At 36.6% G+C, this 20444-nt stretch overlaps 1 pseudogene; it reads right to left on the reverse strand.

Annotated features, from left to right (window-relative positions):
• The window catches only part of LOC149181458 (threonine--tRNA ligase, mitochondrial 1 pseudogene), a 38649-nt pseudogene extending 23382 nt beyond the window's left edge, over nt 1–15267 (reverse strand).
• Nucleotides 15268–20444: the final 5177 nt, after the last annotated feature.

Raw genomic sequence — 20444 nt, forward strand, 5'->3', positions numbered from 1 at the left:
GAGTTCGAGATCATGTGGTCTCACACTTGCAGGGAAGGGATACAACTCGAGAGATGTGGGAAGCCTTATCTTCTCTGTATTAAGGCTCTTCCGAATAGTGGAAGATGTATTTAGAGAAGAAGTTGCAGCATAATTTGATGTAGAAAGGAGAAGGGGTGAACATCTATCTTCAAAATCTTCAAGACACTAGAGACCAGCTTAATGCAGTGGGGTCCACTCCTCAGCCAATTGCGATGGTGAGGATAGCCCTGAATGGAGTCTCAGATGAATGACAAGTTTTCGTCCAAAGCATATTGGGCAAGGAAAAACTACCTTCATGGGAGTCGATGTGGTCATCTCTTCAATAGAAGGAGTTAAGGAGGGATCTAGTGAAGTTCAACCTCAATGACAATAGCTGGAGTGGCACAAAGACAAAGGAGGAGGAGGAAAACATAGCTCTAGCATCGAAGGGACAACAAAAGTTGAAGCGGAAAAAGGATATTTCAAAGGTGAAATGTTTCAGATGTGGCGAGATGGGTCACTTTGAATCTCGATGTCCTTTGAAGAAAAAGGATAAAAATGAGAAGCATGATCCAAAGGCTGCTTCAACAAATATTGACAAGGATGAATTTTCCATGAGTGCCCACGCATCTCCAGGAGGGAGATGGGGCGATATTGAGCTATAGTCGGGAGGACTACATGTGGGCAGGATCCTTGAGGAGTCCACCTCTTGGATCAATTCCTTGCTATGGGAGCCCAAGATTCAGAAGTAGCAATATGGAATTAGTGTTAGATGATGCAGTGGAGTGTTTGGAGGATAGATGTAGTGTCTTGGAACCAGAGATTGATCAACATAGAGCAAGGTTGGCAAAAGTGCAGATGGAATAGTGCAAAAGTAAGCAACAACACAGAAGATTCAAAGGGTCAGAAATAGTCAGACTCCAACATTCATTGTATTATGTTAAACATAGTTAAGTTCAACTAATTTTGGATGTTTTTCAGTTGCTTCTCTTAGCAACTGATTTTCAATACAAATGCAGTGTTAGCAGTGGCAGTGCTAGTAGCATAGAAAATGCAACATTTGAGAGGGAGCTGTAGTATAGATACAGAAATGGCAGTGGCAGTGTCATGGGAAACAATACAGTAGTAGCAACAACACAATGTTGGTGGTAACAACAATGTAGAAAGGAGGTGCTTCAGAAATAGAGCAGCATGCAGGTGGACATTGTTACTATAACACTTTCCTTGCTAAGAGGGAGTATTAGTTTTTGGTAGCATCAGAAGTTCTCTAGCCTTCAAAATTGGTGGAGTTGCTAAGACACATGAGCTCTAAAGAACCCATAAACCATTTGGTGAAATTCCACCTGGATTATATTTTATTAAAATAATTAATATTTTTAATGGAGTTCCTAAGTATAAACTTAGGGAAATTAAAATATTAATGGGTACTAATCAAAATATGGGCGATAATGATCTAGAAGGCAGATCAAGTCATGTTTTAATCTTATCTGTTGATTAGAGAATTAATCTCATCCATTGAAAACTCAATGGGAAAAGTATAAAATGGAGGCTTGGGGTTCATTTGAAAACACATAAAGAGATTGACGAAATCGATTTTATGAGGTGAGAAGTTCTCAGGAGGAAAATCGATTGGGGAGATCTTGCAGTTGAGGGGTAGAAAGAATCTAAGAGAAGGAATTTCCAGAAAATACAGAATAGAGAGGCAGAGAGAGCTTACAAAGAGGTAGTGCAGTAGCTGGGAGAGCTAAGGTAGAAAAGTTGTCTGTCATGTAGAATCCAGAATTTTCTGGACTATCAGAACAACCAGGAGAGCTGACGCAAAGGCAACGTAGTAGTCAAGAGAGTTGATGCAGAAAAGTTGCCTGTCACGCAAAATCCAAAACTATTGGAACAACCGAAACTGCTGGAACAGCCAGGAGAGCTGACGCAGAGGGCATAGAAAGTGATGTAGGGCTGACGCAGACCCAACGCAGAAATAGCTGGGGTTAACTAGTCTTATTGTCGGATCAACCAAAATTCTGTTAGGTGAAGTGAGCTAAAACTCACTCAGATTTTCCGCCAATATTTTCTTTGTAAAGGATTATTAGATGAGCATCCTAGATTTGTATCTAGATATTTCTCCTGCATAATAATAAACCCTAAGAAGTGCTGCACTAGTTTCCCCACATTGGGTTTTTCGGGGACTATTGTGTCCAAAAATAAGTGTGTCCTATGTATCTTGTTCTTTGCTATGTTTTCTATTTCATGAGATCAAATATTTAATTAGTGTAGGATGCATAAGTAATTTTCTTCAGTATTCAAAAGAACCACTTGATGAATGTAATTTAAAAATCAAGTAGGTGAAGTAGATTAAGGTTTGTTGTAGTAGGGGTTCCTTCGAGTGTAGGAATTTTCACAGGAGAGTGTGGGTGGTGTGCATTCATTTCCCCTTCCTCACTCTGGTTCTATATCTGGAAAGGGGTAGCTCCTCTAGAGAGGAAGTGTGGCGGATAATTGGGATCTTGGTTCTTTCTCTAGAGTGGCCCATCCACTTTAGCAACTGGTAATGCACCCCCCAGTTCGCCGGCAGATAGGGAGAGGGATATGAGAAGAATTGCACCAGTGGGTCATGGCTCCCTGATGTCAAGGTGTTAAGAAATGTTTTTTTGTGTTTGGTTCATATCAGGATTGTGTGGTGGGTTGCATTGGGCAGCCAGATTCGTCCCTGCGACTGTGCAACTAGTGGTGGTGGCGTCGACTATATGCCGAGAGAGAGAGGTCGCACTCGTAGAGGAGGAGATGGTCACTGCATGGAAAATCATCCGCAACAGGGTGTGCCCAGTTCAGGCTCGAAGTCGACCAAGAGCCGCCATTCTGATGTTGAGGCAACCATGTCCCCAGGTCGCTCCCCCGGCCACATAGAGGCTCCGACCACCTTAGACTCCATTACGACACAATTGAATAATCTCCATATGAGCATGGAGACTTTGAGGGAACACCGTTATGATGATTAGCATGAATTGGTGGCCTACATCAATGACCTCCAACACATGCAGAATGATCTCCTGGATTCCATAGATGGCCTTCGGCGACAGCTCCAGCGAACAAATGACCACCTCTGGGCTCTGGAGACTTGGGTGGAACATATTGACTACCATACGCATGAGCAGGCTGCGTTCTTTGTTGCCCCACCACCGTTTCCTCCTAACCCCTCGTAATTTTGTATTTCTGGTAAATTCTCTTTTTGTGCAACTTTTGTATCGGAAATAACCAACGACATGGGTTGTCTTGGCCTCTTCACAGGCTTAATCTTGTTTAGAGCAGGACTCATGTTAGCTCTCAAGCCTAATACTTTGCCTGGTGTGGCAGCAATGATGTATTCAGACTATCTGGTGATGATGTATTTTTTTCTTGAAGTTATGATAATATAAAGCATTTTTTTTTACCGACAAAAAAATAATTTATTTATTTATTAAGAATAGATAATTAATTATTATTAATAACTAAATAAATAATTATTAATAATGAATATAAGTAAAACTTATTAATTAATTTAATTTAATTAATTTACTTAATTTATTTAATTATAATAATTTATTTATTTCTTACAAATTAATAAATACATTTATTATTATTATTATTATTAGTATTAATTAAGTGAACTAGGTTTCAAGCATTTTTCATAAAAAATTATTATCATAAATAAATAAATTATTTATTATTATTAATAGTAATTAGTTATTTCAATAATTAAAAATTAAAATTAATTATTAAAATTATTATTATTATTATTAATTAAGTGAATTAGGTTTTAAGCAATTTTCATAAAAAAAAATATTATCAAAAATAAATAAATTATTTATTATTATTTATTTATGGTACATTCAAATAAATTATAATTAAAAAATAATCTATGAATAAAATTAATTATTATTTATCTATTTCAACAAATAAATTATTAATTACTTATAATTAATTAAATTATATTAATTGTTTATAATTATTTATTATTTATTTGATATATACATTTTATTAATGTAGGTTTAGTTCTAATATATATATTTTAAAGAATTAGTCGGCTTTTTAATATTTTTGTTCACTTATTAGGTATTTATTTGATTTTTTTGGTCGTTTAACTCTTCTTTCAATCAATCACTCACTTTCTGTCCTGAAGATGGATCCCCTTTGGGATTTGAAACATCGACAAGATGTACATAATTTTGTGGATGATCCGAATCATAATTTTCCAAAATAAATAAATGAAATCATAGGAATGCATATTGGTTATAAAGACTTTGGATAAAATTCATATGTATAGAATGTTGTGGAAAGAAATTTGATCATAAAATATGCTTAGGTATATGGATATATGATGCTTAAAAAGAATAAGGATTTGACTTTATTAAGGATTTATAAAGATTAAGACTTTCTCTAGAATATGTAAGATAATAATTAACATCCAGTATAGTATCCGGAAGAAAAAGTTATAACTTTGTAATCGAGTTTCATCCTTGGGCACGTTGATGCATGAAGCAATATTCATATGGATATGGACCATTGAGGATGTTGATGGAACAATAAGGTCATCATAATGAGGTAATTTATCTGGTTAACATATTATTTTGCTAACATATGTTGATTTTTATTATTGTTGGTTATTTGATTAACATATTATTTTGCTACCTGGTAGAATGTTGTAGGGATACATGATGAAAGTTGAGGCAAGTTCAACTGTATGGATGAAAATGTATGAGGATTATTGAGGGAAGCTCAATAGCTGGTACCTGGAAACTGTGAAGTCAAGATGTGGACATCTTGGGGTTAAAAGGTAACAGTGCAATAAGATAACCTGAACGTTAAAGGAAGACCACTTTCCAGAAGAAGCTATGATTACCTTGAATTTTTTAAAGGCTAAATATAATGCCTTCATATCAAAAAAGAAAGTGATGAGCAAGAAGATTGGTCTGGAACCTGTCACAAGATTGAAGAGAGAAGGTGGCTCCATAATACCTTGAAAGAAAGAAAGCTCGATGATGCAGAGGAAAGAGGGAATCAGACAACTATGAAGAACTGGTAGTTGATAATCTTATGAAGACAATTTGTAAGGCTTGTTATGATGACTTCCCAAATAGAAAGGAAGTCTAGATCTCTAATTTTGAGAGGGAGTAAAGGTGTCTCCTTGTATAGGAGCAAGGTTCTATTCTCAAGATTAAAGGAGAATAGGGATGTCCTCTTTGGTTGAGAGGGGGTTATGTTGGAAATTACATGTGAATTCTCCTCTTCAGGTGATGAAGGAAGAACGAAAAAGGATTGGATAAGAATTTGTGGTTTCCCTGAGGATAGAATATCCAAGAAAGGAAAGGTATCAAAATTCTTTGAGGATGTGACAGGTATCTAAGAGAAGAGTGGTAGAAAAGGATTGATATTCTTCGAGGACTTAGGATTGGAGATCCAAGATAAGAATAATACTAAAATTACATATCTTGTAGACATCTAGATGGGGTATGTACCTTGTATTGGTTGTGCGGTATCACACGTAAATCCTCTCAGCATAATGCTCTTGATTAAAGAAGAGCTTGTCTAGTTAGGCCTTAGAGATAATGTTGGTCATGATGATGATGCTTATAGTATGGCTTATAAATCCAAATCTTCTTGTGATAACTCTTCAATTTGAGATATGATGTTGTATAGGTTGTACAATTATGAATACCTCCCTAGTTAAGAGGCAGTATTGCGAAATGTAACTAGTTTTGTTCTTCATAATTGTTGTACTAATTTCAATATGTATTCTATGTAACAAACAAGAAAAGAAAAGAAAAAGTTATTGTAATTAAATCATGGGTTTCACACTCATTATTGATGGTCTTCTAGGTAAAAGCATGTTATTCATGGTTCTAGGGTTTGTTAGGTCTTAGTATTTATTGTCATGAGTCAAAGGAGTCAACATCATGTTTATAAGACCCTTCTGCGCAAAATGTAATTGTAAAAATATTTATTTTTTAGTCTATAAAGTCCTGGGAACTCCTAAAGTACAAGTCAACTTTGGTAGCTTCAAGTCGGCCTAAAGGAGGGAATTTGACCCCTTGAGAAGGCTATATATGGGAGAAGTTCTACCTCATTTGGACTCACGCGTCCACAAGTTTGATCTATCAAAAAAGAGTTCGATCTGTAGTTAGGAAACTGTAAGAAGGAGAGTAAATGTCTAAGAAGAGGAAGAAGGATGAAAATATATTGTTTTTGGGCTCTATCTCTCTCACACGTGTGGATTTCTAGGGTTTCTAGTTTGTAGGAAGAGGCTAAAGTTGCAGGTCTGAGTTGCAATATGACAAAGTGGAGTAACTTGTATCTGGAAGATAGAATACTCTATCTAGACCTCATTGACCTTGGTAATACATGTCTTGCTCTAGGAAGATTCTAGGAGGAGGTTGGATTAGGGTTTCTGAGAAAGCTACAAGGCTGAATTTGCAAGGCCAAAGTTGCAATACAGGTTGCAATATTGAAACTGGCAGGTTGAAGTTGCAGTATTGAAGCTAGTTCATGTAGAACCAAGGACATGAGGAAGGGATGACTTGGTACTAGGAGAAGGACTTGGTCTAGGATTTGGGTCTTTTTATCTCATTTGAAGCAAATTCTTAGAAGAGAAGAGTTTATGGGTTTTCCCTTGATGAGAACCTAATATCTGTGTCCTATATTGTTTCTATTATTGTTCTTCATATTGCTTGATGAAAATATCTAAATAAATAACATAAAGAAGATAATTAAGATTCATAAGCAAATATCAAGGTTAAGAAAAATAATATTAATAACTGTTATTATCCATTTTCCAACAAAACCCCTCCAAGGAGAAAACCTTGAAATTATATTCTCTTCTTATAGAATTTTATTCAAATGAGACTATCAAGATCCAAACCCTAGACCAAGTCCTCCTCCTAGTACCAAGTCAACTCTCCAAAGAGACCTTTCAATTAGGTCAAAGTCAAACCAACTCAACCAGAGACAAACCCTTCCAGCACTACACCAATCTCAGAATTTCAGCCCCCTTTACAACAAAGTTTTAGATCTGCAGTTACTTTAGAAATTTTGGCCCCTGTAACTGCTCCAACAACTTGCACATGTGATAGAAAATGCCCAAAAACGAGTCTTCTTTCTTCAGTAGGGTTTTCTCCTAGATTCATTTTCCTTCATTCTTTTGTCTTGTTCTTTCTATTGCAGATAAAACTTGTTGATGTTGTGTGTCAAATGAGTTTAAAGATGTCTCTAGCCTAAGATGACTTGTCTCTGTCAGGGCCGACATGTATTAGGAGGTTTCCAGCACTTTCTAGACTCAAAAATAAATTCTTTTACAAAGTACATCTTACCCAAAAGGGTCTTATAATCATGATGTTGATTCTCTTGATTCATGAAAATAAATCCTATGACCTAACAAACCCTAGAAGTACAAAGGTCATGCTTTTACCTAGAAGACCATAAATAAAGAGTATGAAACCCATGCTTTAAAATAATAACTTTTTATTTTCTTATTTTGTTTGTTACATAAGATACATATGGAAATGAGTACAATAACAATTATGAAGATCAAAACTAGTTACATTTCCAACATCTAGAAGGGTCATTGATGGTGAGGCTAGACATGCTATTGAATAGAGAGGACAAGGCTAAAACTTCATGCAAGTAGTTTTTAATGGAGTGAATGTACTAGCCGGAGTTGGCTTTCTTTCTATCCCATATAATATTTCAGAAGCAAGTTGGATAAGTCTAGAATTGGTGTTGATGTTTCCATTCATTTGAAACCAATACATGTATGAAGGAAGAATCTCCTACACAAGTTAAATGGGCTATGATCTATTTTGAATCATTGCCAACAAATTTTGATCACATATTATAGGTTGATGATGCTAGTGGAATAAAACCGCATATATATTTTTTTGGATTTGGATCATTTCACAACAAGAGGATATTATCAATTGAATTATCATAATATAAATCAATAATATTCTAGAGGATATTGTTGATAATATAAATCAATAATATTATCAATTGATTTATCATCATAGAAGATGTGGGAGGGAAATCATGGAAGTTGAATGGAGAAATTTTTGTCCACTTCCTTGACCTCAGTTAAGGGCACAAATAAATTTTCAACAGATGAACACTTTGGGTGATCTTATTGTTCATATGACAATGTACATGGAAGTTATCTTTGGTGATATTAAGCTGCATATTTACTTGTTATTTGCATTCAAGGGATTACAATTTTACTATGTAGAGGTGATTTTTATGATGAATATTGTTACCCCTCAAAATGCATGAGTATTTTGATATTTCAGAGGCATGATAGTGGTCCTATTATAGGAAGAAAATATTGTTCTGTGACAATGATATATCTAAATTGAAAAATCTAGTTTCATGTCTAGGAAATATTGATGGGGCTATGAGAAAAAATGGAGATTTTTTAGCCTATAATAGTCATCATATTAGAGGAGCTATGATATATTAACTAGCACAAAAAAACATCAAGAAGGGTTTTGTTTAAGGAATTTCATGGTCAACCAATAGGACACATTTATTTAATGCAAACTGGGGATTACAATCCTTAACATAAGTGAATTTTCAACATGAATGACTAGGTATGACAGCAAGTTTTTAAGGAGAATCAAATTCTCAATAGATACAAGGTTAGAATTATGAATCCTTGACTTTCTTGTAGACTTAATTAGAGCACTGTAAAAAAATAAAATCTTCGCAAGTTGAGTGTTTGTAACTAACAGAGTTATGACGTACTAGTTTAATTTGCTAACATTGATCACCGGAGGATGAATCTATATTGGTTATGAATACTTAACAAACCATGTAAAAATTATTGGAAATGGGGGGTTGTTTTTATGATTTTGTTTCAAGGCCTATTCTATAGAGATAACCTCAACAAGTGCCAATGATGTTGGCTATGAGTATGTATGTAACTCACTCAATTACACAAGTGAACCTTCAATTGTTGTTTTCCATGAACAAAACCAAATATTTGTCACCAAATAATAATTCATAGTTAGAGAAATTGTATATGAAAACAAAGGCTATTACAGAGAAAATAATAAGGAAAGGATAAATCCCATAAACAATGACACAGAAAGGCGCCTTGAGCATGAGGATATTAGGCAACAATAGTTTTGCAGTTGTAAATTTTGATTGTACATGTATCAAATACATTGAGGACAACACATAAATAACGGGGAGGGGAATGTAATACCCATGGTTAGACCCAAAAATTGTAAATTTAATTGTGAATATGATAAATAGGTTGGTGAGGTAGGTTCCATCGATATTTTCATACATTTGTGTATACATATATGTTTTAAGGCTAATGTGATTGTGTATTTGGGTAAGATAATCTATATTATTAGGCTAGTAAGTCGAGTTTGATTGAGACCTATGTGCCTTGGTATGTATAATGTGTTAGGTCGATAGGAAAAAGTAATTATGAGTTTTAAGGCTAGAATGCCTATGAGATTAGGCCAAAGATCCTTTGTGGTAAAAGGCTAGTGGGCCTAGTAGACATATTATTTTTTGTGAACCAAAGGATGATTATAGTATGGAGGGATGAGAATCCACGACAGGAAAAGCATCATGATATGAGATTTTATTATAATATTATAATATATTGATATTATAATAAAAATTAAAGGGACACCATTCCTATAAAAAGGTGATTCCCCTATTTAGTTAATAATCAATCAGTAAAGGAAAAGTGTCCTTGGGTGAGGGCCTGGAGGGCACCTGGAGACCGATGATGGCAACAAAAATTCCTAGAGTTTTAAGACTCTATACATCCCTATCCAACCAACATAGAAAAATTGGAGGTATTGGCACAACCCGAGGGACTATAGGAACAGAGAAGGGGATACTCTACTTGGGTGTGAGGTTGAGGGGGGATGTGATCATGTTGGTTGGAGGCTATTAGGTTTGGTACCTTAGCCTTGTTATGTGTTGTATTGGACATGTACCTGGCTCACAAATCCAATTCCAAGTGGAGTCACAACCCTAGCTTGAGGGTGAGCAATTGCTAAGGGAACTAGGGTAGCACAGTCTATGGCTCAGTGGCACGTCTGAGTCTTGTAGCTAGTCAAAAAAATTTCATAGATAATTACGTGGGACCTATTTGTTTCATGTCTATGTATTTTTTGGCATACTATTTTACTATTTGGTCTTGCTATGTTTATGCATTTTTTTATAGTATCAGTAATGTTGCATGTGGCATCACCTTAGGTGGGAAGTCAGGGGATGTTACAAGAAGAATCTAGATCCATTCATCAACCATAGTGGAGGATGAATCTATCATTGAAAGGTATAGGTAAGGAAGAACTCGAGAAGTTACTTTTTTTGAATTTCATTTACCGTATTTCAAACAACCAAAGCACCTCTCCTCTTATCATTGTTCCCCCAAAAAATGGAAAATGGAGAGTTTGTGTTGACTATAGGGATTTAAACAAGGATACTCAAAAGGACCATTTTTCCCCACCCTTCATCGACTAAGTGCTAGACAAATTATCAAGGAAAAATTTCTTCTATTTCCTTGATGGATTTAGTGGTTACAACCAAATCCAAATCACCATCTAGGACTAAGAAAAAACCACCTTCACTTTCCCATGGGGAACATTTGTGTATAGGGTATTTCCATTTGGACTTTGCAATGCTCCAACCATGTAAATAAAATTTCTTGGTATATTCTTCAATCTCATCCATGAGTGTGTGGAAGTATATATAGACAATTTCATGACACACAATGACACCTTCATGTTGACTCTTGCTCATTGGAAAAAGTACTCAGAAGATGTGTGGAGTCTAATGTTGCTCCCAGTAATGTCAAATGCACCATGATGTTGAATAAAGGTATTTTCCTAGGACATCATATCTCTCCTAGAGGTGTAATGGTTGATTCATTGAAAATAAAAGTAATACTCAAAGTCCTCCCCCAAGAGACACAAAAGAGGATAAGAATTTTTCTAGGAAAGGTTGGATATTATAGACGCTTTATTGAAAATTTTATGAAAATTACATGTCCATTATTCTTATTACTCACAAAGGATGTTGAATTCAATTATACTAATAGGCACAATTTTTTTTGATTAATTAAAAGAAGAATTAATAACAATGCCCATCTTTAGGGGAAAAAATTGGCCCTTCCCATTCCACATATCCACACATGTGTCAAACACCACTATTGGAGTTGTGCTTGGACAACAATAAGAAAATTATAAGCCATATGAATTATACTTTATCAATACAAATCTTACACCCACCAAATTAAACTACACTATCGAAAAAAGAGAATGCCTTGTTGTAGTACATGCTATAAATAAATTTCACTATTACATAACTTATTCTGTAATTTTTCACATTGATCATGCAGCCATACAATATTTTATAAATAAATGCATTACCAATGGTAGAGAGACTAGATGGTTTTTATTTTTATAATAATTTGACATTACCATCATGGATAAAGTTAGGAAAGATAATGTTGTTGCTAATTTCCTTTCCTAACTTGTGAATGATGGGAATGCACCATCAATTAAGGAAAATTTTCCTAATGATTGCCTTTTTGTAGTATCTACTCACACATCATGGTTTGTAGTTGTTGTTAACTACTTGGATGCAATTAAACTCCCATCACACTTGTCTCTGAAATAGTGATAGAAAATCATTAGGCAAAGTGGTGGGTACTCCTAGATTCAAATATGTCTTTTCTACACAGGACCAGACCTCATCATCTAATGATGTGTGAGAGAAGATGATATATATGACATCCTAAAGCCAGGTCATGATGGAACCTATAGAAACTAGGACAAATTATAAAGTACTCCATCTCACGTACTATTGTCCCACTATCTTCCGTGATGATAAGGAGTATGTAAAGAGGCGTGATAGATTCCAAAGGATGGGACGTACAATTTAGTATGACGAAATGCCTCTATAAATATAATTGGTGGTAGATCCCTTTGAGAAGTGTGCCATTTATTTCATAGATCCTATTAACATTATGTCTTGGTTGAAATCCTACATCTTAGTTTTCAAATACTATGTTATAAAGTGGACGGAAGCAAAGCACTCACGACATCTACATATCAAGTGGTGGAAAAAATTCTCCATAGAAGAATATTCATCAAATATGGGATACTTATGGAAATTGTCATGAATTAAGGAGATCAATTCACCTCAAAGTATATCATAACCATTATAAATCTCTACTAGATTAAACACAAGACAGTTGTGCCATATTAACTCTAGGTCAATGGGTAGGTGGAAGGAACAAATAAAATCCTCAAGAACATTTTAATGAAGATTGTTTAACCACATATTATGGATTGGGAGAATAAACTTCAAAATTCATTATGGGCATATAGAACCACATGGTGGAACACCACAAGATGCACTACATACGAGTTTGTGTATGAGAAACAAACTATCATGCCCATAGAGACTAAAGTAAAAAGTTTGAGAATTGCACTCTGTTTTGGAGAATTTAGCATCTACGGATAAACACTAATTCACTAGACAAGTAGTTGTGCCTAGACCAATATTTTAAAGTGTTTTCAACTTTCCCTATGAACAATAGATAAGAAGAGAGGATAGAAGGCCTACCTATAGTATCGCTTTCCACTCGTCTCCCTTGTATTGATTCTGTTGTAGAAATTTCACTTGTAGATCAAACTGGTAATGCAATGTACTAAAGAAAAACACATGATCTACTTCTACAAAACATTAAGCGGAAGCAAAATCGATTTCATGAGAAACATCAACCATAAACACATACAACTAATCAAGAGAAATAATCATACATAACATAGATATATCACTGGGGAAAGCACCAACATAAAATCCCTAACACTTTATTATCAATCAAGTGGAAATCCTCTTCTGTTTACAAAAAATATCAACTCAAGAGCTATCCTGTACTCTCTGCAATCAAAAGATGAAGATCATAGACTCACTATGCCTCAATATGTAGGCCTCAAGTCCACCAATCCCCTATTTCCTTGTGCAATTTTGATTGGGGTCCAATTCATAACATGTGAGCATTGGCCCCAAATCATACCTGTTGTCAACCATAGGTCCAACTACGCAATCCTTGAGGACACTAGTTCCTCCTGCATGCAAGGAATATTCCATGGGAAGATCCAAGCATCTAATAGTACACTGTCCCTCATCTGATCTCAACCAGGTCTCTGACAGAACTGACATGCAACAGTTATCCATGAGTGAATCCTCAGTTATCTAAAATAATAGTTGTCACATGCATGCAAGCATTAACAAACTATATTTTATTATTTTAACAACTTGTTAAAATAATCTAACTGGACTTGACTAGTTAGAACTAAGTCAATTGATTCTCTCATTATAGAACTCATACTTAATTCCTCAATCAGTGGAGAGAATAAAGGATAAATTCCTCAATCAGTAGAACAACTAATTTGCATGTTCTCACAAAAACTTCAAGTTTAATTTTTCCAACTAATTAACTCATGGAGATTAATCAGTTAATATTTTAAACTGCTATTAAGACCAAATTCGATTTTACTTCCTATAGATAGACCAGGAACTGCTATAAATAGGAAGGGAACTAGAAATGCTATTTTTAGAACTTTCTTTTTTTAGAAGTTTCACCTCTCACCCAAGGTGGCTAATGACAAACTGCTATTTTAGACATGCTATTTTTATACATTCTATTTTTAGCACATTCTAAATTTAGCATTTCTTGTTGCCCACTTTTCAACCCTCCCTCTCAACAAGAAAGGGATTATCAACAACCCCAATCTTGTCTTTGTGGAACTCAAATTTTCCTTTTGACAATGCCTTTGTCAAAATATATGTATCCTATTCCTCAGTCAAAATGTAATGCAACATCATGATCCTCTTGACCACACAATCCCGTAGATGATGATAGCGGATATCTATATGCTTGGACCTGTCATGAAACACTGGATTCTCAGAGAGTTTAATGCAACTCTGATTATCACAACATATCACTGTAGGATCCATCATCTGACTAAATAATCCCACTAGAATCTTCCGCATCTAGATGGCCTCACATGCAGCCTGACTAGTTGCCATGTACTCTGCCTCTGTTGTGCTAAGTGCAACTGATCTCTGTTTTTGACTATACCAAGAAACTGCAGCTAACCCAAGGTTGAAGATTCCTCCAGAAGTTCTCTTCCTGTCTGATAGACTACCTACCCAATCTGCATTTGTGAAGCCTTGGAGCTTCACTCCCTCTATCCACCTGTACCATAATCCATACTGTGCAGTGCCTTTGAGATATCTCAGAACATGCTTTGCCACCTTCCAAAATAACTTGGTTGGCTAAACCATAGCTTGACTCAGCTGGTTCACTGAAAAGCACAAATCTAGTCGTGTGTTCACCAAATACATGAGTGAACCCACAAGCTGCCTATAAACAGTAGTAGCTACTACCTCACCTGAAGTAGCATCCTCCTTCCTCCAGTTACCTGCTAGAGGAGTCTCCATGGGCTTGCACATCTCCATGTGGAAGCGCCTGAGTATCTCATTGGCATACTTGCCTTGAGACACAAATACTTCCCCATCTCTTTGCCACACCTCCATGCCTAGAAAGTAGTGCATGAGGCCCATGTCCTTCATCTCAAACTCTCTTGCAAGATCCTTCTTGCAAGACTTGATCAACTGATCATCACCTGTCAAAATTAGATCATCGACATAAACTACAATAATCAATAGCTCACCATCTACAATGATGTGGTAGAGGTTCGCATCTGCTTCACTCTTGGTGAAGCCCAACCCAGTGAAATAGCTGTCAATCCCAGTATACCAAGCACGGGGTGCTTGCTTTAGCCCATACAATGCTCGCTTGAGCTGACACACATGTGACTCACCATCGAAGGTCTCAAATCCCTCTGGCTACTCTATGTATACCTCTTCCTTAATCTCCCCATTGAGGAATGTTGTCTTCACATCCAGTCGATGGATCTGCCAACCCATCTATGTTGATAGTGCTAGAATCAATCTAAATGATGAGTACCTTGCAACAGGAGAAAAGGTCTCATCATAGTCAATCCCCTCAACCTATGAGAAACCACGTGCAACAAACCTTGCCTTGTTTTTCTCAATACTACCTTCAGCTACCTGCTTTACCTTGTAAAGCCATCGGGAAGTAACCACTGACATGTCCCCCGCTCTAGGAACAACATCCCATACACTGTTCCACATAATAGAATCATACTCCTCTATCATCACATCCACCCAAACTGGCTGCTGCATTGCCTCCTCAAAAGAAGAAGGCTCGATCGCTACACACTCCCCAACCAGGGCCATGTAGCCAGTGTATCTATCGAGAGATCTCCTCTGTCTGCGCTGAGAGGATGGCTGCCCCACATTCTCTCTCGCATCCTCCATCAATTTGTCAGCTTCCCGTGAGCATTTCCACCCCTCTGGAAGACTCTCCAGTAGTGGTGATCTCCACAATTGGAATCTCTGCATGTGGCTGCTCCACATCATCAGGAGTCTCCTCCTCCTTAGGAACTAATAGTTCCTCATCATCACCATGCAACTTGAGCTCCCTTTCAAGTGATACTCGCATGGCTTGCTGCTCATCGAACTTCAAATCCTTGTGCACTATGGTCCTCTGACTGGCAGACAGAAACACACGATAGTTGTGAGGTGTATCCGTGTACCCCACAAGTATTTCCAACTCAGCTGTTGGGTCTGGCTTCTTCCGAGCATCTTTTGTCACATGACAGAAGACTAGTGATACAAAGATCTAGAGGTGACTCGCATTTGGTCTCTTCCACGAAAAAGCCTCCATAGGTGTCTTCATCCCCAAAATACGATGAGGACTTCTATTCTGAAGATATACTGCTGTATTGCATGCCTCAGCCCACAAATGAAGTGGTAGGCCTTGGTCATGCAACATCGATCAAGCTGCACCCACAATAGATATGTTCTTCCTTTCAACCACCCCATTTCGTTGTGGGTTATGAGGTGCCGTGAGTTCCCGTTTAATTCCTTCTGAAGCACAGAAGTCCTTAAACTGCTGGGAAATATACTCTCCACCATTATCACTTCACAAAGCCTTTACTTTCATCCCTAATTCTTTCTCTGCCAAAGCTTTGAACTCACAAAACTTCAAGAAGGTTTGCTCCTTCTTTTGCATGAAGTAGATCCAACATCTACGAGAAAAATCATCAACAAAAATAACATAATACGATTCTATCCCGAACTAGTATGATTATATCCCGAACTAGTACGATTCTATCCCGAACTAGTACGATTCTATCCATGTGAATGAATGTGTCGAAGTCGAACATGGTAGAAACCACTTGATTACTAGTCAATGGTGTGAACTGTTAACAAGTGTGAGAGAAACCACCAATAATGTCAATGGCTCTCAAAGTACTTAGTAAATCCATGAAATGTGAATAAATGAGCTGAAGTCGAACATGTTATAGAATCATTCGATCGAAGTTCAATGATGCAACCTATCGTCGAAGGGGAGAAAACTGCCATTAGGGCATGCAGCTTTCAAGGTATTGACGATTTCTAGATCAACTTCCTAGATAATGAGCTGAAGTCAATAAAAGTGATTTGTCATAAGCAAGCCCACAACAGGAAATCATAGATCAAGTTTTGAAGAAATATATTGGCAAGGACTGACTTAGGGATGGTCAAAATGGATGACAGATATTTTGCAGATGAATGGTTTGTTTGAACTGTTCTCTTGAACACATAATGACACTGCAAATGGTTTGTTGACAATTGACCCAAAGCTAATACCCAGAAACTGGCTGAAGACTTTCAATGTGGTTTGATTAACTGTTAGGCAAAGGATTTTCCCAACCCAAGTGAACAAAAAGTGTCATGTTCAAGAGTGGTTAACGGCTTTTTACAAAACAAAGTGTAACAAATAAGTTCATTTTTCTCTCTTTTCCCCCCCCCATTTCTGGAAAGTACCTCTTTATTTTTGACAAGCTTGAGGAGGATAACATTTTCTTGTTTATAAGCTCATCCTTTGGATGAGTCCAACTTAGTTTAAAATTTGAACCCTAAGAAGGAGTGGTTTGTTCCTGTTTGAAATTGAACAGGTCCTTTACTGTTAAATTTTAATGAGTCTAGTATAGGAAAAACTCGATGTTTTTCAATTTTAGGGAGTCAGAAGAAAAAATTAAGAAAACTTCATGGGGGTAATTTTTCGTAAAATAATCCCTCAGGTCCGAAAAAGGATAAAATAATACAGGAAGGATGACATTTTCAATACTTTAACAAGTTGAAAAGATAAGCGCTCGACAATCTTTTCATATTTAACGAGTTTGAAAAGAGTTTAAAGAGGACTCTATTGACCGTAATTAGTCAACATGTACCTTTTTCGTAAATAGTCCATTCTAGTCCGTAAAAGGGGTAAACTTATACTGAAGGGATGATTATTCATTTATTTTAACAAATTCGAACAATAAAGTGCTCGACAATCTTTTCAATTTTTGAGAGTCTGAAAAGAGCTTAAAGAGGACTCCAATGTTTCGATTTTTCATAAATTTTTGAAAGAGTCTGAAAAAGTGATAAAAGTATGCTCTGTATTGAAAAATGATCAATTTTCCCAAAAAATCCAATATTCTACACAAAAACTCAAGACATTACTCATACCTGTTTAAGATAAATAAAAATGATTTAAAAATTTACCTTTTTAAAGTGAAAAATAAATAAATTAAAAATTCATTTATTTGAAAAAACTTATAAAAAGGGCTTTTCTAACTTCATTTTTACCATTTAAGTTCAGAGTGAGAAGTGAGAGCTTTTGGGTAAAAAATTTCCTGTGAAGATTCTGGAAAATCCGTCCGTCGGAATCGAAAACCGTCAGCTCCAGGTAATCCACGTCCTCCTTAACTTGCATTTCATCCATTTACATTTTGATTTTAGGCTTTAAATTTGATTTTTGAAGGAAAAATAAGTTTAGAAATTCACTCGCAGGGGTCCGCACCTATTGCTTACAGCCTGTGCGGACCTACGCACTGTTTGTAAGCAGCGGGTGCGGACCCCGCGAAATGAATTTTAAAAATTAAATTTCTCCATTTTTGCCCAAAATTTTCCGAACAAGGTTGTTCTAATATGTCTTTTTATGCATTGTAGGACATTCAAAATGCTTATTTGGTGAGAATGCGAGCATGAGGATGTAGATTTTGCTGCACTAAATCATATGCCCATAATGCAGGCATTGAGAGCATGCGGATTGCTAAAGTTCTGGGGCATACAGGGTATGAGGGCCCAAGTAGACCTCTTGCAATGGCTGGTAGACAGATGGAACACATAGGACTAGTGTTTCGTGATTGGTGGCCACCGGCTCGAAATCGAGCTGGAGGACATATATTTTTTGATTGGTTTGTCCAAGAGGGGTGAACAATTATCTCTTTTCGGGACTAGGCTAGGTGGCCAGTCTGTCGCTAGTCTCTGATTAGAGTTTTGCGATGATCAAACAAAGGACAAACGGATTGATATTAAAAATATCAGTCGTCCTAAGCTTAAGGTTATTGCATTCACTGTTACCATACTATGCGGGAGTGTAGCATTGCATGTGGCTATTGGATCCCAGATGTAGATGGCTGTAGACTATTTTCGAGGCACCATATTCAATTGGTGCGAGGCTATGCTAGCAAATGTGAAAGGCCAACTAACCAGAGCAAAGAACGGACAACTGAAAATTTTTGGATATGGATTCATTGTAGTGAGCTTTGCTCTAGAGAGGATCCCCATGTTAGCCCCGTAGCATATTCCTGTTGATGTTGGCCTTCCTCGAGAGCCTAGGATAGTTTGTTGGGTTGCTTTGATAGCCCGTTACCCTGAGGAGGGTACAGAGATTATTCAATTTTTTCCTGAGTATTTTCATTGGTTGAACAACCAACTTTTTGTGATTCAGGATTTTCCATACGCTGGGATGGATTATCGTGGTGACCCAGACATGATTCTTCCACCAGGAGAACAATGGGATGATTCAGGTAAAATCATTTTCAACACTTTCTAAGTTTTAATTATTTTTATTTTTAAATTGTCCAAAACTGACAATCAAAAGTTTAAAAGTAGATGTGGGTCCACAACGACCAGCTACTCTCCAACCTTTCGAGAGGAGACACCGAGTTGCAGCAGCACCATCCCCATAGGACCAATCAACAGATATCCTAACTAACTTGGAGCATCATCTAGAGCGCTTGACACTAGATATTCCATAGACAGATATTATGATATTCCACTTAGGTTATAGAGATATGTGATTGGGGTTCGAGGACCTTTTAGGAGGTTCCTATGTAGGGTGGCCCGAGCAGTGGTTTCTTATCGTGATCATCGCCAGGGATAGGATGATCAATTTTGTATACTCATGACATTTTTGACTTTTATATTATCATTTTTGCCGATCATAAGGTGTTTTTCAACCTATGATCAAAGACGATGTATATTTTGAAACACTACTTCTATGCTATGATATATCATTATTACCGGCTATCTTGTGTAACATGTTGTCGAATGTTATTAAATTTACTGTTTTGATTATTGCAAATGTCTATTTATCATACTAGAAGCAACTGCATCTGCTAATGTATTTAAATGTCTTGGAATATGTTGATATTCAATGTAATCAAATTCACGTTCCAAGAGACGAAATTTCAAAAATAACCTTAATAACACTGGATTTATAATGGCATAAACCCTGTTAAGCTATAATACAACGAGTTCAGAATCCAACCTAACAATCAAACCTCGAATCCCAAATGAGATGGATTCAGATAATAACTCAATCACTGCACTATACTCTGCAATGTTATTCGTTGTTTGACCGAGGCTTACCCAATGCATAGATATTAACTCATCAGAGGGTGAATAGATAACCCAGGCTGCGGAAGAAATGTTCCGTGTATTACGACAAGCACCATCAGCAAAACCAATGTACGTTTGAAGAGACATCGAAATCTGCAATATCAAGAGTAAAATCAAGATAAGCAGGAATAATGATAAGAGCACTCTCTAAACTAGGTGTTATCACTTAAGAATTCTAATTCCAAAACTGCTCACATTAGTTTGATGGTAAAGATTTGGTGCTAGTCTAGGTTTGAGTTTTTGTTTGCCTTAGAGTCTGAGTCTTAGGAGTCCACTATGCATTCTCATTCACCACTGGTCTCATAATTCACACAATTTCCATGTGTCAGCTTTGTTCAAAGGTTATTATGTGCTACAAAGCTCTTTAGGTGTTTTCGTAGCGCATAAGTCAGTTTTAGGTGTTTTCGCAGCGCAACATGTTTCAGGTGATTTCGTAGCGCAGAAACCCGGTCTAGGTGATTTTGTGCTGATCCATAGCAAATCTCACCCAGCTGTCATACTTATCAGAATCCGCTGTGTTTTAGGTCGTTAGGTGTCTTGGTACTGGCACATGTTGCAGTTGTTGCTGAGAAGGAGACAAA

Source organism: Pinus tabuliformis, chromosome 3_2, assembly GCF_031772625.1.
Source record: "Pinus tabuliformis cultivar Carrire ecotype Pingquan chromosome 3_2, CPIR1, whole genome shotgun sequence".
NCBI lineage: Eukaryota > Viridiplantae > Streptophyta > Pinopsida > Pinales > Pinaceae > Pinus > Pinus tabuliformis.